Raw genomic sequence first — 25,502 nt, 5'->3', positions numbered from 1 at the left:
ACCTGGAGAGTGTTATGCTAAGTGAAATAAGCCATACAGAGAAAGACAGATACCATATGTTTTCACTCTTTTGTGGATTCTGAGAAACTTAACAGAAGACCATGGGGGAGGAGAAAAAAAGGTTAGAGAGGGAGGGAGCCAAAACATAAGAGACTCTTAAAAACTGAGAACAAACTGAGGGTTGATGGGGGGGTGGGAAGGTGGGGAGGGTAGGTGATGGGTATTGAGGAGGGCACCTGTTGGAACGAGCACTGGGCATTGTATGGAAATCAGTTTGACAATAAATTTCATATTTAAAAATCATAAAGTTTTAGAAAGTTTCATTGTTTTCTTCATCTCTTCATGTATGAGTTGCTAGCTAAGTAGATCATTTATGTGGTTTTCGAATTTACTTTTAGAGTTCTGTGGTGATAGTTTTCTGCCTTCTGTTTATAGAGTTTAATCTTTGTTTTAAACATTTTTTTAAGTTTGAGACAGAGATAGCAGAGTGTGAGAGGGGCAGAGAGAGAGAGGGAGAGAGAGAATCCCAAGCAGGCTCTGTGCTCTCAGCACAGAGCTGGACACAGGGCTCAAACCCATGAAACCGTGAGGTCATGACCTAAGCCAAAACCAAGAGTCAGATGCTTAACCGACTGAGCCACCCGGGTGCCCTGAGAGTTTAATCTTGATACAAATTTATAGTGAAATTTGAGGTGATCATGAATAACTTAAAAATGATTTTTTTTAAGTTTTATTTATTTTGAGAGAGAGCATGAGCAGGGGAGAGGCAGAGAGAGAGAGACAGAGAGAGAGAAAGAGAGAGAGAGAGAGAGAATCCCAAGCAGGCTCCTCACGTTCAGTGCACAGCCAGATGCAGGGCTTGAACTCATGAACGATGATCAGGAGTTGGACACTTAACCAACTGAGCCACTCAGGCACCCCAGTCATGAATAACTTTGAATAACCAAAATTAATAGAATTCTGAGTTTGTTATCATGAATTTCTACCTCCACGGAGGGAGTATTACATGAGTCCCATCTGTCAGAGACAATCATGCACCTGAGCTTTCTTGCATTCTGCTCTTTAGAGAATTGTAGAAACTTTCAGTTTTAGAGATAGAATAATCCTAGGGGATAATTCATTCACCGAATATTTCTTGAGTTTCTAGTATTGTCCTAGAAGTTAAGAGAATGAAACTGAAAAGAGATTGTCTGTGTATATGGTCACAGTATGGTGCAGTTGTCTTTGGCTTCAAACTCAGCTTATTTTAGCAGGCTTGCATTTAGCAGACCCTCCGGTGTGTCGTATATCATGCCAGGCGCTCAGAGTACAGAAGTGCCTAAAACATACTCCCTGCCACTAAGAATATTATTGGAAGAGGCAACCTGTCACAGGTCCTGAGCATTCCTGCCTGATGGACGTGCCAGGAATGTAGGACCCTGATCACTGCCTACCTGGGGCAGGAAGCAGTCATGTGAGCTGGGATAATGTCCCTCCTGCCCCCATCAAAGATCAGGCTCGCTTCCAGTTACTTTAAGAGCAGTGAATCTCCAAGGTTGGTGTTCCTTTCTTGTAACATAATCCATAGCATGTATTACAGTACTTCCACGAGGGGCTTTTTGACATCATCCTCTGAGCTGGAGAGGGCAAGAGGAACCAGTGCAAACAAACATGGGGCTTTGGCTACTACTTTTGCCAAGAGTTATCAAGGCCTTGGTCTGTGATCCAGTAGTTTCCAGTCTTCTGCCAGCATCCATGCAACAGTAATAGGCTAACTTATCTTTCAGACAGGATAAAATCTCAGCCCCTGCATAGTTCTTGGCAAATACCACTTGTGAGGTGATATAGATAGAGAAATGAACAATTACAATATATTCAATTACAACAATTCAACATAGGAGGCACAGAGTGCTGTGGGACAATCAAGGGAGAGCACCCAGTTCAGCTTGGAAAGGTCAGGGAGGCTTTTCTGAGCACCTTGCTCTTAAATCGATCGTACTTGATTGTATGTCTGTTGAAGGTAGATCTTTTTATCCTTAGAGGGTAGCACAGGGCATAGCATATGGTTCACAACTAATAAAGCTTGCAGAATGGATGAATAAGCTATTCTTTGTGGTTTTGGGGTGTGATGTAGTGCATCGGTGGTCCGTTTGTTTGCTATTAGAGTTGTCTCCTTTTTAAGACCTAAAGTCCTGGGAAGATAGTCCTCAATGAACAGCAGCTCACTTTGTAGCCTGATGTGAATCTATTTATTTTTTTTATGTTTATTTTTAAGAGATAGAGAGGCTGCAGGGGAGGGTCAGAGAGAGAGAGGGAGAGAGGGAGACAGGATCCAGAGCAGGTTCCACGCTGTCAATGCAGAGCCTGATGTGGGGCTCGAACTCATGAACCATGAGATCATGACCCAAGCTGAAGTCAGATGCTCAACTGACTTAGTCACCCAGGTGCCCCTTGACATGAATCTATTTAAACAAATGAGGAAAGTGGTCAGTTACAGAATATCTTGCATGTGGATTTATTTACTACTATGTGACCTTAAGGACCAATTATTTATTTTTTGAACTTTTTATTTTCTAAAACGTTTTAGATTTTTCAGAAGTGACAAAGATAGTACAGAGTTACCATATACCCTTCACCTAGCTTCCCTTAATGTTAACATCTTACATAACCATGGTACATTTATCAAAAATAAGAAATTAACATTGTTATACTACAGACTTTATTTGACTTACCCCATTTTTTTTCCCCCTCCTGGTGTTCTTTTTCTGTTTCAACTTAGGCTACCACACTGCATTTATTTACCTGCTTAGTTTCCACTAATTTGTAACAGTCTCTCAGTCTTTTCTGGACTTGATAATTTTAAGAATAGTGGTTAGGTATTTGGTAGAACATCCCTCAATTTGGGTTTTTCTGATGTTTTCTTATGGTTAGATAGAAGTTACAGATTTTGGGGATGATGTGCCTTTCTTGTTGGATCACATCAGTGGACACATGACATCGACATGACTTATTACTGACAGTATTAAGTTTGATCACCTGGTTAAGATGATACCCTCCAGGTTTCTCCAGTGTAAAATTCCTTCCCATTGTCCTCACTAGAAGTGAGTGAGTAGGTCCTACTCATACTCAAGGGGGTAGGAATTAAGCTTCACCTACAAGAGGGAGGAGTATCAAGAGATTTTAGATATAAAGTGAAAACAATAACAGTAAATAATAAATACTTAGGGGAGATACTTTGGGGCTATGAAAATATCTTATTTTTACTTAAAGCTTCAGGGGAACCTGTTCTCTAAGAATGAGGCCAAGAATTGCGTGAGACAAGAGGTAAAGCTATAATGACCAAATAGTTGACCCTTTTTATTTATGTTTTATTGCAGAGCTATAAATGTATGTGCAAATGTATAAGTTTTTCTGTATCTGTGTCATTGACCCTTTTGTCTGTTTCTTTGAAGAGTAGATGCATTTATATTAAATAAGGTTAATGAAGGTAGTACATTTGTGAAACAAGGTAAAACATCAGTAATTGACTTCAATTTCTGCCTCATAAATCGGTTACAAAATGCTTACTTTATCTCATAGCATTTGTTGGCTACCAAGTAAGACGTGTGTGTGTGTGTGTGTGTGTGTGTGTGTGTGTATGCTTAGCTACATTCCAAGTGACTTCTATGCACATGTCTAAAATCCACTGATCAGAACAGCCTCATTTAAAGTTGTGTTTTTATGCAGTGTCACAGTGTCCCATGCAATCAGGTGTTGCAGCCATCCAAAAGGTACCCCCATAGGGGTTGATAGAGGAGAAGGAGGTATGTTTTAGTGAGCCTGCATCCTTGGTACATAGCAACTATTTATTTTATCTCTCTTGGAAGTTGGGATAATTCTAGGGCAGCCATTAGGGCAGGAGTGTTGTCCAAACAGGTGCTGGTCCAGAGAGATGTGTTTTTATGATTCATAAGGGGAGAAGCATCATGAGATTTTGATGGGTGACGTAATCATTTATTTCTTACTGCTGATCTCAGCAGCTCTGTAATCTAAATGTATCTTTGTTTAGATATTTGAGTTTGGTAATACAAAGTCTAGAGTAGTAGTTAGTGCGGCGCTAGATATGGCTAAGGATATGTAGCGCTGGAAAAAATTTGTAAAATCTTAAAAAATACATATGATCAAGATTTGCTAGTGGTTTAGTAGTCAAATTGCATTGGACCATTGGGACTGAGATTTGGCTATTTATTTTAACTATGTCATTGCTTTGCTCCAGAACAGATTTTAGTAATGAGCTATTCTCAGAAATATTTTCATTGATTTCCTCCTTTGATTTTGTTTTGTTTTCTTTCTTTCTTTCTTTCTTTCTTTCTTTCTTTCTTTCTTTCTTCTTTTTTCTTTTTTTCCTTTGTTTTTTTTGGTTTTGTTTTGTTTTGGTTTGTTTTTTTTTGCAGAGCACAGCATTTCTAATTCTTGGGGTTATCAGAGTAAGGTTTGGGTGTGGAAGGGATGGGTTGAAGGGAGAGGGAGAGATCTTGCAGTGATTTGCAATGGAGAAGGCAACATTGTTGTGAAATGTATTGGGGGCCAACTTTTATATTAGGTTGAGCAACAGTCACTGTCTTAATTTGGGGCATAGGGGTAGATGAGGTGTAGGCATAAACAAATGTGTTACAGTTGTTCTTATTTATAGAGCCCCTGGCTGGGTATTTGGTGCTTTATATACAACATTTTAATTTCAAGGTAAATTTGCAAGGTCGGTATTAAACAATTTTGCAGATGAGGCAAATTATGTTCAAGGAACTTAGATATCTTGCCTAATGCCACATAATTAGTATATGACAGAACTGTAATATGAATTTCTATCAGTCTGATCCCCAAACCCATTATTACTCTTTGTACTGAACTGTTGCTGTTCAGTCTGTTGTGTGCACACAGCTGGCTGTGCAGCAGCAGGCTCGATTGGTAGATTACGTGGAAAATGAGTTGTTTCGTAGTTTGGGAATAGTTATTTCCCCCTGCCGCCACTTTGTAGTAAAGCAAACAAATGAAGAACCACACACACAGAGATAGACACACACACACACACACACACACACACACACACACACACACACACACCCTTTTGGCTACTTAAAAAAAAATTATCTTGGATAGTTTGGCACCCTTTGATCTGGTCATGACAGGGGGAACGTTACTCTTATTACTAGCTCCTTGTGTCATTTAACCTGAAAAATCTGGAAAACAAATATGGATTCATTTCACCTATCTGACATGTATTATGACAGAGGTACTCAGGAACTCTAGTATGGAAATTAATTTTCCTTGACAGCTGGTAATTATTAGCTCAAGCAAAAAAGATAATTTGTGTTAAGCTGTATATGCTGTGTATGCGTAAATGAAATTCATCTGGTTTATATTAGGAAACGTGACAAGGCATCACTAATGTTAATATTTTTCATATTACCTGTTGGATTTCTTATTTAGATAGCTTCTCTCCATAATTCTGAGAGAAAACCATGAGGGATTGCTGCCAGGGCTTGGAGGAGCCCTGGAATAAGTTGTGATCATATGATCATCCATACACCCAGTTTAACCTAAGAACGCTTTTGAGCATTTTTGGAACTTGATGATTCTGATTTTAACATAGAGAGTACTTATTTGCAAAGTGTTTCTGAATCCCTGGTTGGTCTTTTTTGAGCTTTGATTGGAGGCTCTAGTGGTCATTTTTGGGATTGACTAGATTTCTTTTTTTTTTTTTTTATAGAAAGAGGGTGCAAGTGAGTTAGGGACAGAGGAAGAGAGAGAGAGAGGAAGAGAGAGGAAGAGAGAGGAAGAGAGAGGAAGAGAGAGGAAGAGAGAGGAAGAGAGAGGAAGAGAGAGGAAGAGAGAGGAAGAGAGAGGAAGAGAGAGAAAGAGAGAGAAAGAAAGAAAGAATGAGAGAGAGAAGTAGGGCTCACCCAGGGCTCGTGTTTTTACCAGAAATGGGGCTCGTGTTCACCTAAAGCAGGGCTTGAGCTCACTTGATGTGGGATTCGAACTCATGAACTGTGAAATCATGACCTGAGAAGAAGTCAGATGCTTAACAATTGATTGACCCAGGTGTCCAGTGTTGGGTAGATTTAACTATATGAGATGTATTGCAAGTTAGTAATTTTCATACTCTCCTTGCTGATTTCATTGGCATATGGTGTAAATGGGATTTGGGAACTAGCTGAGGAAATTGCCCATATCTTGACTGAGAGGAGGAAGTAGTTTTGGGCTCTCTCTGTGTACAGAGATAATGAGAAATGGGCCAGGTTGCGGAGCAAGTTTATCTTGAGACCTCTGCCTCTTTTTTTTCCTTTTCTTTTCTTTTTTCCACTTAGGTTCTTGACTATTACAATGCCCAAGGCTTTTATGTACTCATTTATGCTTTTCCTGTTCTCCTGGTACAGCTCCCAGGAAACCCGTACATGCATATTTAGTGTTTGTACCTGGTAATCACGTTGTATATGGCCTTCAGGCCACAGCTGGAGAAATGGGAGGGAATGTTGCTTGGGAGGAGTCCATTGGAGTGTTCGTGCGTGGGACTATACCAGGACACCTTTGTATATGTAAAGCAACAGGTAAAGTGAGATCATTTTAGAACGGGCTGCTTGGTAAGGTCTTGTCAAGCCACAGCATTCCCAGTGCACTGGTACTTGAAGGGTAGGTTGCTAACAAAAAGGTATTATTAAATCCCTTCTGTGTAGGAGTGTGCCTGTCTGTCAGCTATACAGTATCATTTCTAAATAAGAATGTGCTGCTCCTGATGTCACTTTAAATCACATATCTACATGTTTGATAAGCTTGCACCTTCTCTCTACTGTGCCTGGTTGCTATGAGCCATCATAGTTTACTATGGTGTCAGGCAAGATTCCCTAGGGTGCCAAATTACTGTCAGTTGAGTGAAGTTGGTGTCTTTTTCCCTCATTCTTCAGAACACAGTGTATAATGCACACTATGAAAACAATCTTACATAGTATTTGGTCCAAATCTTTCACTTTTCCGATGGGAAAGCTGAGGCTTGTATAGATTGGGTTTTAACCTAAGGCTGTAGGTACTTGGAGATGAATTGCTCAGATAAGTGTCTTTTCCATATGTTCACAGATAGTGTAGTGCTTGGGTCATCCACTGAATTCAGTTTTTATTTCCGAAGGGGATTGAAGAGTTGATTCCCTCGGTGTTGTGTCCTTTGGGGCAAACTTTAATCAGAGTGGTATGTAGAGTGGAAGTAGAAGTGACTTTTTCAGAGTTTAAAATTGTGGATATTCTCAAGTATATAGACCTTCCTAAACAGGTTCATGTAGGATGAAAAACCTGGAGGGTTGTATAAGCCAAAAGTTCCCACCTATCATCTGCTTTTTGGCCCATCTTGTTCTGCTACCCTTACTCCCTACTGTGACCTGACATGGACGTTTCTTTCTCCTCCTCCTCCTCCTTCTCCTTTCTTCCTCTTCTTTCTTCCTCTTCCTCCTCATTTGCTCTTGATAGAGTTGGGACTTGGGACTTCAGGGTAAAAGTGAATATTACTCCACTGGGTTTTCTGTTTGTGATTTAAATCCTTCTAATGTTTCTTGAGTGTAGGACCCATGGGAAAGGAAAAAAACAGGCTGATGGCTGTTTTTCTCAGACACTGTAGGAACCAATCAGTATAATTTAATTTTCACTTCAGTATTTTTGTTTCCAATTTTAAAATAGATTTTTCTTTTAAAAGTTTTTTAATGTTTATTTTTGAGAGAGACAGAGCATGAATGGGGGACAAGCAGAGAGAGAGGGAGACACAGAACCTGAAGCAGGCTCCCAGCTCTGAGCGGTCACCACAGAGCCTGACTGGGGGCTCCAACTCACGAACTGCTGATGATGACCTGAGCTGAAGTCAGACGCCCACCCGACTGAGCCACCCAGGTGCCCCATGTTTCCCTTTTCTTTTAAATGCCTCTAGATACCTCCTCTGTCTACAAAGGATCTGCCATAGTCTAATACCACAACTTGTTCAGGGGGTGTTTAGGAAATACTATTAATATGTATATACCACTTTATTTGGCATGGCCAGTCTGCATTGGGTCTCTGCCTCCAGAAAAATTTCCTTCTCTCATCATAACTCTGATCCCTAGGTTTTTCTGGATCAGTTCGTTTATAGCCTTAAATAGGAGTGGTGATTTTTGAAATTATCTTTCTAATTTAAGCCTGGCTACTTTAACAGGGAGGACTAGGTTACCCCAAGATCGTATTATTGGAAACTTAGAGTATAATAGAGAACCTGTGATTCTCCATTCGTAGAAATAGTTGAAGAGTTTCAGTGGTGAGAATTTCACAGACATAGATCTAGAGAGGTAACGAGAAGGAAAATATGGCTGGACCCTTGTTTCTCTCAAAGCATCCTTGAGGAGGGAGAGCACACGGGAATTGTGCTCCACGAGGCCACTGGGTTGGGCTACAGCAGCCTGACTGTCAGTCTTCAGTCACATCGTCCTGAATGAAAGAACGTGAAGTTGGAATTTATTGTGATACGCAGTGGTTTATTTGCTTATAAACAAAGATAAAGGGAGAGTAGGGAGAGGTGATTTATTGGAATCTGTTGGATCCTCAGCATTTGTTGAAATGTCACTCAGATGATCTTTCTGTGGTAGCAGTATGTGAGCAACAGTCTCTTTTAAAGTGAGCCTGTTGGAGCTTGTTCTCAGTGCTTATCCTGAAGGCACTGCTTCCCTGTCTTCACTGTAAGGAGTGCAGCCTCTGGGTTCCCTTTGTATGTAGTTATTATTGTGTTTTTTGTTGATTTTTGTTTCTAAAAAGGAGAGTGTGGGGCGCCGGGGTGGCGCAGTCGGTTAAGCGTCCGACTTCAGCCAGGTCACGATCTCACGGTCTGTGAGTTCGAGCCCCGCGTCAGGCTCTGGGCTGACGGCTCAGAGCCTGGAGCCTGTTTCCGATTCTGTGTCTCCCTCTCTCTCTGTCCCTCCCCCGTTCATGCTCTGTCTCTCTCTGTCCCAAAAATAAATAAATGTTGAAAAATAAAATAAAAAAAAATAAAAAGGAGAGTGGGTGAATTTTTCTGGCTGTCCTTAGAGTGAGGAGATTCACATTTTCAACCTTCTTAGCTCTTTGGTACCAACTTGAGCCAAAAGTACATTTTTATTTATTTATTTACTTTTTACAAGATGTTAACTTCGCTATAAATAGTTTATGTCTTTGTGAGTTTAGGTAGGTCTTTGCAACACAAGAAATCACTGGTGAGAACTGGTTTCCTTCTCAAGGAACCATGTAATATTGATAATTTTACTTCTATCCAGGATGTCACTACACCACAGGAGCCTGGCACAGAGAGGGGGTGGGGAGGATATGGAAAAAGAAATTAGTCTATGGGTCTATCCTCTAGGACATTTGCTTCAAAAGTTTGGCTGGGTATCTGAGGTGGGAAGGGTACATATTTCAAAAAAATGTCGTTGTCTCTGTCTTAGTATTTACACTAATGTAAAATTTTTATCAGGAAGATGGTTGTATAATTATGGCTACAAAAGTCCCCTCTCTTCACTTAAAAATCTTAATAAAGATGTATAAATGATAACTGGCTCCTGACATAGTTATCTCAAAGCATAAAGTTGTAAGGTTGTATTTTCTACTGGAGCTTTTCTTCTTTTTTTATAGAGGAACCATAAGAATAATCTGATGCAAAAATGGCAAAAATTGATATTTGTTAAAACTAGGTGGTAAGTACATGGCTATTGGTCAACTGTTTGAAATAATTCATAATGAAATATTTTAAAATAAATAGAATCTCAAGAATATATTTCAAAATATTTTAAAGCATTTTAGGGGGAAAAGAGACATTGCTCACTTGGGAGATTGGCTTCAGAATAAGAATCATTTGAGATTTTGGAATAATAGTTATAGAATTCCTTAGTAAATAAGAAATAGTTTTGGAGATGATCAATGAATAGAAACCAATAACATAACTGGTGGGTCACCATAATTGCATGTTTTTTGGGGGATGGAAAATATTTCCTCTCGAAAAGGAAAGGTTGCTTTATCCAATATACCCTGTTAGACATAACATTTAGTTATACATGGTTTCCAGTTTAAATACTTGAGCTCTGTCTCACTCTCAAAGTCAAGTAAATTACAAGAGCCCACAAACTTGGAATTTAACTAAAGGAAACTAAGATGTTTAGCACAATGTTATAGGTGAAAGAATATTATGAAGGGGGCCTCTTGGTATTTCCAACAATTAAAGTCTGTTGATTTCTCACACTAAATTGTGATTCCTATTATGACAAATTCTCATTGTTTCATTTCCATGCCTTACTTCTTGACTGCAAATGATATAATTTTCTGAGATTTTGTTAATTTTAGTTGTTTCTGGGATATCTTAACCCAAATTATAGATGTTTGTTTATTTTACAAAGAACGGGAGAATGCATTTTTTTGTTTTTCATTTATTTAATTAATTTTTTAAATAAACTTTATGCCCATTGCGGGGGTGGGGGTAGGGGTGAAACTCACGACCGTGAGATCAAGAGTCACATACTATGCTGGCTGAGCCAGCCAGGTGCCCCAAATTATAGATGATGTTTAATCCTTGTTTATCTACTTGTAATTTATTTGAATCCTAGGTCTTGGTTCCTTGATCATTGTTGAGACAACAGAATAATTGAGTAGCATTCTGCATGTCTAAGCAGCAGTGTTTTGCAACCTGTGCCCAGTTGGGCTAGAAAAAGCTATTGCTTGACATAACTCAAATGAGGAGTTTTAGAGTATTGGGCAATGTCTGTATGGAATCAAATACATGTGTTAAATTGGAGAATACCTTTGAAGATCCTCTAGATGGCAGAACAATTACAACAAATATACCTCAGGAGCTGCTCTAAGAAGTGTGGGGAGGGGAGAGTATAGGAGACATGGGATGAGAAGGGGTCTTTCAGCTAGCAGGGCTCTGTGCTTTCTATCTGGATCTGACGAGGTTTTTACATGCTCTAGGTCTTGCTTTTCATGTGCTTTATGTCTTGATGTTTTATCTAAGATCTTGTTTGAAACAATGTAACACTGCTAAAGAAAATGATGGGATGTCAAAACTCAAAAATATCTTGAGTTGTGTACCCAACATCAAACCGGATGTAATAAAGGCGTTCGTCCACGTGCCCTGAGCATTTCTAGAGACTGTAGCTGATTCCACCCCAACACGCATGGTGATGAATTCTAGAACAATGCTGGCCTACCTGAATACCTTCTTACTTTGATTTCTGTCATAGAGTATAATGTGCAGCATGCTTTGGAAGAGATCACCATTGTTGACATAGATTTAACAGATCAATCATGATGATACCATGGTCTCAAACTTGAAGGAAATTTGACTTAGATACTTGTATAGATTTATTCCTCATGCCCAGAGAATGCAAAATAGACGAAAGATATTTAAGTATGTCACTTCCTCCACTCTCATCTTTGAATGAATCAGAAAACTGACTATCTCTTCAATTTCTCTTGCAAAGTGCTTATCCAGATTCTTCTGTAATCACTTTTTGATAGCAAAGCCAATTTAGATCCTTTTGAACAATTGATGAAGTTCTAGATCATAGCATGGTATGGCAAATTTAATTTCCCAGAAAAAGTATAGGGGATAAATTCACAATCCTGTATTTTTACACCTCATGGTCTCACGTAGTATACTTAACAGACCAGATCTGTTTGTAGCTATTATTTCAGTATCACTGAACTCCAAAATGTTTCCAACATGGAGACTTTTCTGTATTTGTCCTATTTTCTCATTACCAGTGAAGCTGGGGTATATTTTAGAATCATCATTCATCCCCCTTTTTGATGAAATTATACTTGAGGATGTATTAAGGTACATTTTCACATTCATTTAACAAAGCTATTGAGTAACGAGTTCTGTGCTTTCCTTGGGAATAATGAAATGTATGAGATGTGGTCCTCATTCCTGAGGTCGTCACCCAGGAGGGTGCAGACTTAGTAGGCAAGATAAATATATACATAGATTAAAAAAAAATGTTTCTTTATTTTTGAGAGAGAGACAGAGCATGAGTGGGGGAGGGGCAGGGCGAGAGCGAGACACAGAATCTGAAGCAGGCTCCAGGCTCTGAGCTGTCAGCACAGAGCCTGACGCGGGGCTCGAACTCGCACACTGTGAGATCATGACCCGAGCTGAAGTCAGACACTTAACCAACTGAGCCACCCACGCGCCCCTATATAGATTTTCAATGCAATGTAACAGGGTATTATAAAAGAGGTGTTACCAGAAGTGCTGTGAAAGTTCCTGGACAGCTCTTCTGTAGGTATTACCACAGGTTACCCACAATTAGTGCATGCAGAGGACTGTGTCCTTATGGCACAGATGAAGGAAGACCTGTAGTGGATGAAGGCTTGGACTAGAACCATGTTATATTCTAAGCCTGATAGATGGAGATTTTGCACCAACCAGCATATTTGGGCTGTTGCACCAAGAAAATTCTGTAGACAGCTAAACGTCTTTATTGGAATAATTGAACTGGAGGCTGACTTTTACTACTCAAAGCACATTATTTAATGCAACCTGTATATAGTGATGAACAATAAACTGGAAGGCCTGGTGTATTCTGATGACAACAGTGTAACCTCAAACTATGAGGTTTATAAAAGTAATGTTTTCTGATTGATCTGGATTCTTGAGTTATTTTGCTAATGCCTCCAGTGCCACGTGAAACATGGAGGATGGCAGGATCGTCAAACAACTGTTGATAATAAACTGGTAGTAATTAGCTAGTATATAGGACTGGATAAATGCTTTAATAATTCTCGAATACACCATTGTTTCAAGCAAACTGTAACCGTAGGTAACAAATGTCAGTTTGCCTTGTAATTATTTATGGAGTTCTTATTATTTTTAACATAGAATCTTTATATAGGCTCTGAATCTAGGCATCTAAGACACACGTGACTGATATTTTGCACCAGGGCTATTGCAACTCATCAAAGGATAAACTACGTGTGTTCAGTGAGTTGTGCTTTGTCCTTTGCAGCTAGAGCTGCCTAAGAGATACAGGAGAGATGGTCTGTATATGTGTGTGTGTTCGTAAGAGGAGCTCTCATGTTTCTTCTTTGTTGAACCCTAACTCCCAACTTATTTTTGCAAATTTTTGGTGACTTTGATAGAACACAGTCATTCTCCTTATTAAAGAGATATTCCTTTTATTTTATGAGTTAATATTTTCTTTTAAAAATTTTTTTAAAATGTTTTTATTTTTGAGACAGAGAGAGAGCATGAGCAGGGGAGGGGCAGAGAGAGAGGGAGACACAGAATCCGAAGCGGGCTCCAGGCTCTGAGCTTGAACTCACAGAGTGTGAGATCGTGACCTGAGCTGAAGTCGGATGCTCAACCGACTGAGCCACCCAGGCGCCCCGAGTTAATATTTTCTTAATGTTCTTAAGGAGCCCCCATGTTATCATGTTAGTTCATATGCTATACACTCATTAATTTAAGTCATGGGATCACTGTATAATTTAGGAGTCCCTTTCTCATTTGGAGAAATTCATTCCTATTTTGGGAGTATTGATAATGTTCTCAATTTCCTGAGTAGTATCAGTATTTCTCTTGGGACCAGGGTGAAATTTTGCACCAATTCCTCTATGTTCTTTTTCCATTATTGTCTGACTGTTGACTGGTACTTTCTTCCCTTCCGTTTTGTCATCTGTGAGTTTTATTAACACGGTGTTTACTCCCTCTTTTAAATTATTAATGAAGTAAACTGTGAAATGGCGCTTTTATCTTTAATAGTTGATGCTGTACAAGTGACAAATGCAATGAAAGCATCCTTCTCTCATTCAGTTCCTGTCGTGTGTCTCTTTAGTGTCTCTGTGACATGACTTGAAATGACACTGCTCGTGTCTCTTTTGCAGCTAGTTCACACTGAAAGGATATAATCTTCTGTTTGATATCACAGCCACTTCTCCAGCTACAGACTGTGATGTCACAAACCAAAGATTATTCTCTCTCAGCAGGAAGAAGCTGGAGAGGAGATGAATCTCCATGATGAACCATCATCCTTATTCAAATTCGGTCATTTCATAAAATTAACCACAATGAGGAGCAAATATACTGGCTAGTTGAATTATCCTTTTGCCTTAAGCTTGAAAAACTTCACCATTATACTGGAATGAGAGAAATTCTTTCAAAAATTCTAAGTAAAAATTTGGGAGTTACAATAATGCAGGTATCTGTAAATACCTTTTTATGGAGTTTAAAAAATGTTATGTAGTGCCAGACCCTTTGAGTTAGATGTTGACATGTGAAAATGAATTTTAAGTATGTTTCTAATTTCAGATGCAAAATTATATTGCTTATTGTTGCAGGCAAAAATGACATACCAGTCTAAAAAAAGCCAACCAAGGCACTGAATAGATATACTTTATTTTGACATATGTACCTACTTTTATTTTCTCATGGTTTAAGCAAAAAGTTTATAACTTTTGGATGATTTGAAATGAGCAGAATCTATGGGTATAGCGGTAGATATCATTGTAAGGATATGGTAGCCAGAATATTTGCTTCATTTCTATGAAAGAATCCAATATTACATAATCATATTACTTTTATGATACTTTTATATAATACGTGGACATAAAATACATTCTGAATTACACAGACGCAAGTAGGCAACCACTGAATACTTCCCAAGAATGTTCAAAATCTCTTTAAGTCTTAAATGTATCAACACAAGGGAAAAACTCCCATAAATAAACCAAATCTTCAGGTACTAACATAAAATTCCTTGTCCATCTGTACTCATGAGATACTGAAGTGGAAGCAATTTTCATTGTTACAAATGATGTGTTAAAAGGTAGTTAATGTTTTTTATTCACTTTTTCACTAAAATGAAGAGGAAAATGTAGATTATTCCAAATTGCTGTAGATTTTTTTTGAAAGCTGTTATTTAAACCTCAGTAATTATTATTCAGAATGAATCATTATTGGGGAAAAAAACCCCTTGATTTAGATGGGAAAGAAAATGAAGAGAAATTGGGACAGATGCTTACAAGGGCTACAGAGGACGAGGGTCATGTCTGTTCACCCATCACCATCATCAAAGTCATGGAAACAAAAAGTCCCTGAACTGGTGTACATCAATAATGAGTAAATAAAATCTAGGAAACTTCACAAGAATAATTTTATGCCCTATTCAGTTCTGTTTATTGGAAGCAAATTGTTTGAGCATAGTAGTGTTAATCTTATATTTTGCCCAAGTTAATTAAAAAACGCCCAAAACCTTATTTATGAGTTGAACTAATGATATTTTTCATTTACAAAAGGTAGGCATATTTTCAAGCATGTCAGCTTGCAAAATAGGATATTATAATAAGGAGAAAAAAGATGCAAAGAATCCTTAAGGATTCAGGTAAGTCTGGATGTAGGTAAAAACAAATATTTTTAGTTAGGGCTGGTATACAAAGGAAGTCATTTGAAATTTCTAAAATAAAGATTTTTCTCTGAGATAAATTGGTGCATTATACCATGACTGCTTGTACATAAGTTGCTGCTTTCCTTTGGTGCTAGAAAATGATAAGTAAATTTCTGTAATGACTTCAGATGCAAATGATGATACTTAAGGTTCTTTAAAGACTGTTTTGAAAAGAGTGAAAGTATCATGTAATTCACTCTACTAATTAAAGCTTTGAAAAAAGGAAAGAATTTAGTGAAATGGAAGAGAAATTCAAATTTGACTTAAAAAAATTTTTTTTGGCAGGTACTGCATAATTACCTCTGATAACTTTCCTTGTATCATCAGATCATTTCTATTGTTAGGTGTGATTTGCTTTTATTGTTTCCCTTATCTCTTCTAAGATAATAGAAATGTATTATTTACTTTAGGGTTTCTTTATGAAAAGATTAAGCTTTGAACTTTTCCTATTGAATTTATATGCAAACCAATATAGTTGAATTTTGCCTAAAAATCTATGTAGGGAATTAAAATTCTGACTGTCCTGTTTTGTGTGTGTGTGTGTGTGTGTGTGTGTGTGTGTGTGTGTCTTTAAAAAAAAAATATATATATATATATATATATATATATATGATAGTCTCTCTAGAAGTCTCATTATGGAGTGATTTCTAGGGAATTTCTAAAAGGCACTTGGACCTTTTAAAATTCTTGGGCTCCAGTAGTTCTTTACATTTTGCTGTTTGGACCATTGATCTGAGGTAGAGCTTTTGTGGTACTAAGACACCAGACATCTTTTTGTTCTGTTGTTAAATCATAAAAATGTCCTCATTTAGTCTGTTAACACAAATATGCCCAGTACTGTTACTGTTAGGGTATGAATATCATTCTACTGTGGTGCTGCCTTTTAGTTTGCTAGAGATTGTTTTTCTTGAGGGTGAATGAGAGTGACATCACAGCTTTTTTTTTTTTTTTTGTAATGGTAAAAATCAGTTCTTGAGCTTTCTTCTTTTGCATTAATAGAAATATTAAAAATGCGTTAATTTTTGTTTTACCAAGTGCCCTGGGAATCAAATTTCATTTGAATATGTTTGGTATATAGCATCTGTGAATGGCTCTCGTGCCCCATTCAGGGTTCTCTTCATGCATGTTTTTCAAGCTATTAAATAAAACAAAATTGGGATTTTAAAAATGAAGACAAAGATGGGACATATCCAATGAAAAATGAATGAGATTTTGGGGATGTTTTTATCTAGTTACGAATGAGTAGTTTTTATGCAGCATAAGTAAAAGCAAGTGTTTACCTCACAAGGCTTAAATCTGCATAAAGCTTAAGGGAAGGTCGCATGAAATTCAAATCTAGTGGCTCGTGCACAGCATTCAGCAGGTTCAGTTTCAGTAGTCAGGATAGAAAGTAATGTTATAAAATTAGATCTTACCTGGCAGTGGTGTGTGTGAAGCCCAATAATCTAATTCTGGCTGGAAATAGTAAGCTTCGGTACCTGAAATGCCTTCTCTACTTGGCTTGCGTGTTTTCGTTCACCACTGTGTTTTATTTCATGCAGTGTCTGTCTGTCTGTATTCCTGGTAATCCTGTAGCATTAGGGCAGCACGCAATAGATGAAGATTCCACTTGAATAGGATTATAGAGAAAGGGGGTGAGTTTTGCCTTTCTTTATCCGGTAACAGCAGTTGATCTGACCACAGACAACTTGAGCGTTCAGAACTTATTAAAAATTCATTGAATGTTTCAGCAGTGAGAAATCCAGGGTCCTTGTATAGATGTTTTTACCTTCTGGAAAAGTTCTGCTGTCCATATTTCAGCATTACACGTGCCCCCGGATCAAGTTGCTTTAAAAAAATCACTTGGACTGGATCTCTCTCGGATCTTCTCTTGCACTGTCTTGCTCTCCTTGTGTTCCCCTTTACCAACTTTTCAGTCCACTGGCTTCCTTTTTGTAGAGGATAAGGGGGTCTCTTCTGTCTTCCTTGTGCCTCTGCAACACATAGTTCTGGGACACTGTTTTGTGAATAGCTAGGGGAAAATCCAAAGAAGGTATGGCTTTATCATCCCTCCGGACAGTTAGCATACTTGGCATGAATGAAGAGCTGATAGGAGCTATTCAAACCAGACAGCAAACTGATGGGATGACGCTTTCATACATAATAAACCCATTAATTACTTCTCCTGATGGACAGCAGTATGCCCTGAAAGGAAAAGAGGAAGGAGCCGATGATCATATTCAGTTTGATAGGTGCTCTCTGAGCAGCCTGTCATTGTGAAGAGAATCCAGGAAGAGCTGCAGCTCTGGAATGTGATCAGGTAGAATGGGCAAGAGTTGTTTTGACAGGCAGTTAAGTGACGAATTTGGGGAGGAAAAAAAGAGCTGAGCAAAGAGGGAGCTGGAATAAGGTTCCAAAATGCTGGTGAAAATGTTCATTGTTTTCCTCCTGTTCATCCTTTTGGCTGGAAGAAAGTACTCTGTATTTTACCTTTGCATTATTTGCAGAAATTCCGCTGAGCTGTTTTCTCATAATCTAGTTTTCTCTAAAGAAGGAACATAATTTTAAAAAATCCCATGGGATAGAAAAATATATTGTGAGTTTTAAAAATTTGTAGCAGGGAAAAGGCTGCTTTTTTGTGAAAAGGCACACCTGTTTTTACATGTCTTGGGCACATGCATTTTGTTGCTTTGGAATAGAACATTATGAGTCATCACTTAGTATAAAATTTTAGCAGGGTGTTTATTTAAAAATATTACATGGAATTCTGAGGAGCTGTATAAAAGAATAGATCTAAAAAGTGTCAATTTTATAATTTTTGTACTTCATTTTTTAAATAAAACAGGATTTTTTTCCTTTCTTACCTTTTCATAGAGTCCTTTCAGGACTGTGTTTCGGGACAATAAATGCTTTTTAAATGTTTTTTAAAAGTATTAAAAACTTCACCTTACACAAAACTGTGAAAAAATAATGTATGAACTTCCATCAACCCATTACCTGGATTCAACAATTACCAAGTTCTTGCCATGTTAGCTTCGTTTAACTTTTTTTCTTAGTTGAAACATTTTAAAGCAAATCTCATTCCATCCTTACATACATTAGCATGTATGGACACCTCACATAACCACTGTTCCGTTATCACACCTAATAGTAATTATAATGAACAGTAGTTAATAATGAGGTTAATTGTTAATAATTCTTCGGGGTCATATGATATCTGGCCTGTTTCAGATTTCTCCTGTCTCAGACATGGTGTCTTGACCAGGTTTTTTTTTTTTTTTTTTGAATTAGAATCTAGGCAGGGTTCATATATTTAGTTGTTAGGCATTAGAATTTTAAACACTAATTTAGATCACATGTAATGAAGAAATAAAATTTAGTTTTATAGCAGTCTTCTATGCACATTTATAATAGGAATATCTAGATAAGAGGAGAACATATCTCCAGAATATTTTCTTGAGCTCTTGCCCACTTAACATTATGCACAGTAATGATAGCTGAAAAGGAATGTAATTTTCTGTGGTTATGACTAGCTGTTGGTTAGGTTCATTACTCTGCAAGTTTTTCATGATTTGTTCTGGAGTATGAGGTCTAAAATTCTGCCCCAAGCTATTGAGTCTACTTTTAGGCTGGGCAAATTCAATCAAATTCCAGGGTCAGTTCTACTTAATTGCTGAAAAAGACCATCTTGCTTATTTACCTTATCAAACACAGTAGAACATTGTTGTAATAAATACTCCCAAGTTTCAAACCATTGATTATTAAACCAAGTTTCAACGTTTGAATGTGACTTAGAGTTCTGTGAAGATCTAAAAATAGAGAAGTAAAAATCAAATGGGCCATTGTGTTGGTGAGAACCAGTGACTCTAATATTATATAATTATACATAATTATATAAATTGTTTTATAATTTTTCTCATAATATCAGGTTTTTCCTTTAGTGTGAATTTTTATTTTCCTGTAAGACTGGAACTCCCAGCTCCTTTTTGAAAACGCAGAGCATTTGGCAGTCTACTTGTGTTTTCCTGGAATGTAGTAACATAAGTTCCTGAAATAACTGTGTGGGGCACTGGACCCCACTGAAATTGGTTCTCATTTGGATTCTCTGTTTCTCTCTGATCCCACCCATTCTTCCTCTGTCTCCATCTTTTAAATTGGCTAGATGAATGAGAATGGGGAAGGTGAAATATGGGGAACCATTGAATGGGCGTAGATGGAACTTCTACCTAGGCTCAAAGTCACTATTGAGGACCATGCTTCCAGTTCTGTGGAAGCCTATAGAATAATACTGCTCTCCAAAGGCTCTGTCTCCTGCTGCATATCATGTTACGACATGATTGTTTGGTAGCTTTGTGTAGCACTTTCTTACATTCTCAAACAATCCCTTTGAAAGCCTTGTGCTTACTTAAATGTTGCTGAACAAGCAGTGTACGTGCTTTATTACCTACCTATGTGCTTTATTGAAAGTTTGTGAAAGAGTTACTATGACCATTATATACAAATAAACTAAAGGAAAAAGGCTTCTTTTTCCTAAGCCATTTCTGTAATTTTCCCCCTTGATCATTTATAATGCAATACCAATATTAGGTGGCATTTTGCAAATATGCAGTTTTTACTATAGAACGCTGTATAATTGGTGACAGAGTGGCTATAGAGGGAACTAGACTAATAGATAAGGAGTATATTTTGGGTATAAGTCCTCACTCTATTTCCAATCATTATTTCCCAGTGCACTAACTATAAACTGAATTAATAGGAAAACAGTGACTCAGGCAGTGACCCTGTAGAGTTCCGAACCAAAGAAATAGGTGCACCTCAGCCATTGTGTGAATCATTTTTTTCCAAAAGCATGGAGTTGTTCCTGTGAATAGTATTATTCAGAGATCTAATTTGTCAAGTAGCTAGTTGGGCAGGTGGCTTGTCTCTCATTGTCCCCCACCCCCATATGAGGGGAAGGAGGGAAAGTCTCAGAAAAATGAACTTGACGTTCTTTCTGATGCATATAATAAAGCACAGGTTTTGTTGTTGTCATTCAGATGTCTCAATTCCCATCTCCCATTTTGCAACTGCCTTTATTCTCATATTTGATCTAAACTCCCATTTCTGTTATAAAGTTGACCAGACAACTTAGAAGTTTCATAGGCTTTATAGATTTTTAAAACACTTTATGTATAATAAGATTAATGATTGTTTTCCTCCTCAAAATTCTTCCTTGCATGAACATTTGGTCCACACCTAGAAGTGTGGTCATAGGTGATCTTGAGCCTTCACAAAACTATAACAGCTTTTGTAAGGAAAAAGAAAAAACAGTCCCCTCTTTATGTTCTCCAGTTCTTAAGTGAGTGGGAGTTGTGGTTAAAGATTTCTTCTGTAGCAACTACCTATTTTTAGGGCAGTTTAAATATTCATAATCTCAACTGAGTGTGATTATTTTTCAGTTAATAAACCAAGAAAAGAAGTTGCACTTTAAGGGAGTATTGTAGAATCATGCAAGCTCTTTCTAGAATACATATATTTTCTTGTTGCTTTAGTGAAAGACATCAAGTCTTTGTTGGCTTACCTGGATCATTCTAGATCATTCTAGCCTGTAAAAACTAACAACTACTTCCTAGTTCGTTACTGGATACATGACAGTGCTCTAGGTCCTTAGAATGTTCAGTGTACCTACTTTCACAGCTTTGATGCAGACTGTTGTTTGTTTTATAAAGGAGAAAACTGAGATGTGGAGAGCTTAAGTAACTTAAGTTGACTTAGCTAGTAATATGTTGAACTGTGATATGAATCCAGGCAAGGTGGTTCCAGAGCCCAGAATCCAGAGAGATTCCAAACTGAGAAAAAAAGATGATGGACCTCTTCCCTTCGAGTGTGAGACTCCTAGCAGAATTTTGAAAGAGTGGTGGCTCTGGCATCACCAACCTTCTACCACAATGAGATCTGCAGATTAAGGGGTACCTGATGACTGGCAGATGATCCTACAAATTGACTATCTTTGAGAAAAAGATACTGAGTTTAATATAGAATGAATGTTTCCTTCTTTTCTTCCATGCTAAGAGTTTATAAAGGGGTGGTATTTTCTTTCATTCTGTTCTTTCATAGTCTCTCAAGTAGATATGCTTTAGAATATTAGTCATTTAAGTTTAAATTAAAAAAAATGTTAAGTACATGTGATGTTAGGGGAGGATGTGAACCAGACTTGTTGGTACTCTACTATAAAATTATTAGGAAACCATTGCTTTCTTCAGATGTATCTCATCCAGATAAATGGATTCCATTTTTATCTTCTTTTATTTTATTTAAAAAAAAATGTTTATTTACCTTTGAGAAAAGGAGGGGCAAAGAGAGAGGGGGGACAGAGGATCCGAAGCAGGCTGCATGCTGACAACAGCATGATGCGGAGCTCAAACTCAGGAACTGAGAGATCATGACTTGAGCTGAAGTCGGATGCTTAACCAACTGAGCCACCCAGGCGCCCCTCCATTTTTATCTTCTTATTTGGACTTTTAAAAATGTCTCCTTTTTAAACTTCTTTAGTTCATTGCTTTACCAGAGCATTCCCCTGTTTCACTCAGCTAAGGCCTTCACCTGTGTCCTAGTTTGGCCCTTTCCAGTCTGCCCTTCAGATTTTGACTTCTAATGAACTGTAGACCACCACTAGAGGTCTCCATACCTCACTTTAGAAAGCTCTGATTTTGTAAATTAAACAATAAATAAATTAAAATGTTTCAAAAATAAATAAAAATAAAAAATAAAACTCCCCAAAAGTTAAAAAAAAAAAAAAGAAAAAAAGAAATCTCTGATTTTATAGGCACAACCCAGTAAGTGGAATAAATATGTTCCCTGGGAGATTAGTTACTGGTATTTCCCTTAAATACTAATTAAGTGCTTCTATGTTCTAGGTTCTAGATTATGCTCTGTTCTGAGGGTAGATTAAGAAAATGGTAAGGTCTCCCCCCTGGAGAACCCTGCAGTCTACTGGGGACACTGAAGTGTGAACATAACGGCCACAAAACTGCGTGTTAGGCATGGCCACATCACATACTTTTAGATCCCTATTACCAGAATCCTTCAGATTTCTAGGCTTATCAAAGTGCCACTAATGCTCTTGAACTTTCCTGTAGCTCTTCATCTATACTGAGATCACTTCTGCTTTCTTGATCAAGCCCGATGATGTGTCTTCATCAATATGGCAGGGAGCCATTCTCTGGGACAGCAGGATTATTTGGGTAGGCTCTGGTTTGTGTTTTCTGATGCCCTTCTCAGCAGCTCTATGCATCTGATCTTTAGGGAACAATTTCATACAACAGTCCACTTCTCCCAATCCCAGGGAACAAAGCAAGCCCCATAACTTAGAGCCTTCTGTATCCATTTTCCTTTACTAGAGAAATTTTTTAGAAAGGGTCTGTGTCCCATTTTCATCCCTGGTATGTTAGGGATATTTAAATAGAGAAGTGTCTCATAGTAACGTGCTTACTAGTAATATGCTTATAGACATATTGTGAATGATCCATGAAAAACTCCTAGCAAAGTGCCTGGGACATCGCTGGCAAGTGTTAAATAAATGTCGGCAGTTGTCATTATTATAATTATGGAACTTAATTTAATTTTAGTGCTGGAGGGGACTTCGAAGATAATGTAGTCCAACCACCCATTTTACACAGTAAGTTTTAGTGCTATTTTCTTTTTCATACAAAACAGTGGAGCTGTTTGGAGTGGTTTTCTCTTACGTAGTGCTATCTGTTTTATATTAGGAAGACCCAAATTTTGGTTCAGTCGTTATCAGCTTAATGGCTATACTAGTTCATAATGATTTTTATGTGGGTATTTTGAACTAAATAGCAATTGTGAATTTTAAAAGAAGTTAAGGGTGAAATTGGAGAAGCGTTAAACAAAATAAAATCCTGGCAATTTGTTAGCCTTTCTTCTGTAACAGTGTTCCAGAGGGAGTTGTGAACATTATAGATTAGTGACCTTCTGGATGGCAGATCTATTTTTTTTTAAGTGTAGAATACTTGAATACTTAGGTGAACAATTATAGAAGAGAAGGTAGCTTGATTTTAGACATAAATAACTATATGGATGACTAGTAACAAGTGGGTTATATTTTATTAGATTTAAAAATGTATTTCGACAAAGTTTACACCTTAAATTCTATTTTAAAAACCTGAATAAACACTAACTATATAAGTAATCTTGGGGACCTTTATGTGAATAGGTCATTTGTCTGAGCCAATAACAAAACTATAGGAATAGATATCATTTCTTGGAATGGAGGAACTTTGGGCATTCTCTACAAGTTGAGACCATTTTCATGCAATGTTTGTTTGTTTTTTAATTATTTGAAAGACAGAGGTAAAAGATGGGTCCCAGGACTGGGTAATAATATATAAAACTGCCTGGGATAAATTCTAGTTTAGAGCTCTATGAGTTAGAAGTGGTAGATGCCTTTTAATGTAGTCATGAATAAGTGAAAATAATCTCGATCATGACTATGTGATGTTATGCAGAAAGATAAGGGGGAAATTAAAGGTTTTAAGCAAGGGCATGCCATGATTTGCTATGTTTAAAATTTTTTTATATGTTTATTTATTTTTGAGAGAGAGAGAGAGAGAGACAGAGAGAGAGAGAGAGAGAGAGAGAGAGAGAGAGAGAGAGAAGGAGCAGGGGAGGGGCAGAGAGAGAGAGGAAGACACGGAATTTGAAGCAGGCTCCAGGCTCTGAACTGTTACCACAGAGCTGGATGCAGGGCTTGAACTCAAACTGCAAGATCATGACCTGAGCTGAAGGTGAATGCTTAACCGTCTAGGCCACCCAGGTGCCCCTGATTTGCTATGTTTTTAAAACATCTTTCTTGAGTCCTGTGTGCCATGGTAAGAAATTAAGAAATTGGTAGAGTAGTAAGGAGATTATTGTAATGGTCTAGGCAAAATATGATGGTTCCTATCTTAGCTTGGGCTGCTATACCAAAATACCATAAACTGGTGGTTTAATCAACAGGCATTTGTTAATCATAGTCCTGGAGGCTGGGAAGTCCAAGATCAGGGTGCCAGCATGGTCCGGTTCTGGTGAGGACTCTCTTCCTGGCTTGCCGATGTCTGCCTTCTTGCTATGTCCTCACATAGCAGAGAGAAGGATGTTCAGGTTTCTTCTGGGGTCTCCAGTGTCATAACCTACCCCTTCCCCAGGCTCTACCTCCTACGCTTATCACACTGTGGGGTTAGGGACTCAACATAAGAATTTTGGTGGTGCACAAACAGTCTGTGACCTAGACTAAGGTAGTAACAATGGAAAAGTAACAGAGTGGACAGAATAGAGGAAAATTTTGGAGGTGTAAAAGGTAGAACTTGCTGATGAATTCGGTGTCTGGATTTGATGGAGAATGAAGGGTTGAGAATGACTCTCAAAAGTCTGCTTCAGTAAGAGGATGAAGTAAGTGGGTGGAGATGCCATTTGCTGAAATGGAGGAAGCCAGATGAGGAGCAGCTTTGGGAAAGGGAAGATTGAGAGAGAGAATATTGAATAGGATGAGCTGTGGATCTGATAATTTTTTTTTCTTTTAAAATTTTTATTTAAATTCTAGTTAGTTAACATACAGTGCATTACTAGTTTCAGGAGTAGAATTCAGTGATTCATCACTTCCATATAACACCCACTGCTCATCATTAATACCCATCACCCATCTAGCCTATCCCTCACCTCCCTCCATCAACCCTTAAGAGTCTCTTATGGTTTGTTTCCCTCTCTGTCCCCCCCGCCATGTTTGTTTATTTATTATTGTTTTGTTTCTTAAATTCTACATATGAGTGAAATCATGGTATTTGTCTTTCTCTGACTTATTTCACTTAGCATAATACACTCTAGCTCCATCCACATTGTTGCAAATGGCAAGATTTTATTCTTTTTGATGGCTGAGTAATTTTCTGTTGTTTATATATACCACATCTTCCTTATCCATTATTCATCAGTTGATGGACATTTGGGCTCTCTCCATAGTTGGGTTATTGTTGATAATGCTGCTATAAACATTAGGGTGCATGTACCTTTCTTAATCTGTATTTTTGTACCCTTTGGATAAATACCTAGTAGTGCAATTGC

General features: G+C 37.8%; 2 protein-coding genes across 2 annotated transcripts in view; one reads left to right on the top strand and one right to left on the bottom strand.

The window, feature by feature from the left end:
• Positions 1-17,766, bottom strand: part of CHRM5 (cholinergic receptor muscarinic 5) — a 96,453-nt gene extending 78,687 nt beyond the window's left edge. Inside the window, exon 1 of the mRNA XM_019435298.2 lies at positions 16,847-17,766. The gene's annotated coding sequence lies outside the window, so the exon portion shown is untranslated. The remainder of the gene's footprint in view (positions 1-16,846) is intronic.
• AVEN (apoptosis and caspase activation inhibitor) overlaps positions 1-25,502 on the top strand; it is a 199,278-nt gene that overhangs the window by 65,691 nt on the left and 108,085 nt on the right. The gene's annotated exons all lie outside the window — the stretch shown is intronic.

Source organism: Panthera pardus, unplaced genomic scaffold (genome assembly GCF_024362965.1).
Source record: "Panthera pardus isolate Hobbes unplaced genomic scaffold, ASM2436296v1 HiC_scaffold_24, whole genome shotgun sequence".
Classification (NCBI taxonomy): Eukaryota; Metazoa; Chordata; class Mammalia; order Carnivora; family Felidae; genus Panthera; species Panthera pardus.
The sequence above is the reverse complement of the archived record's forward strand: the minus strand, read 5'-3'. Positions and strand labels throughout refer to the sequence as shown.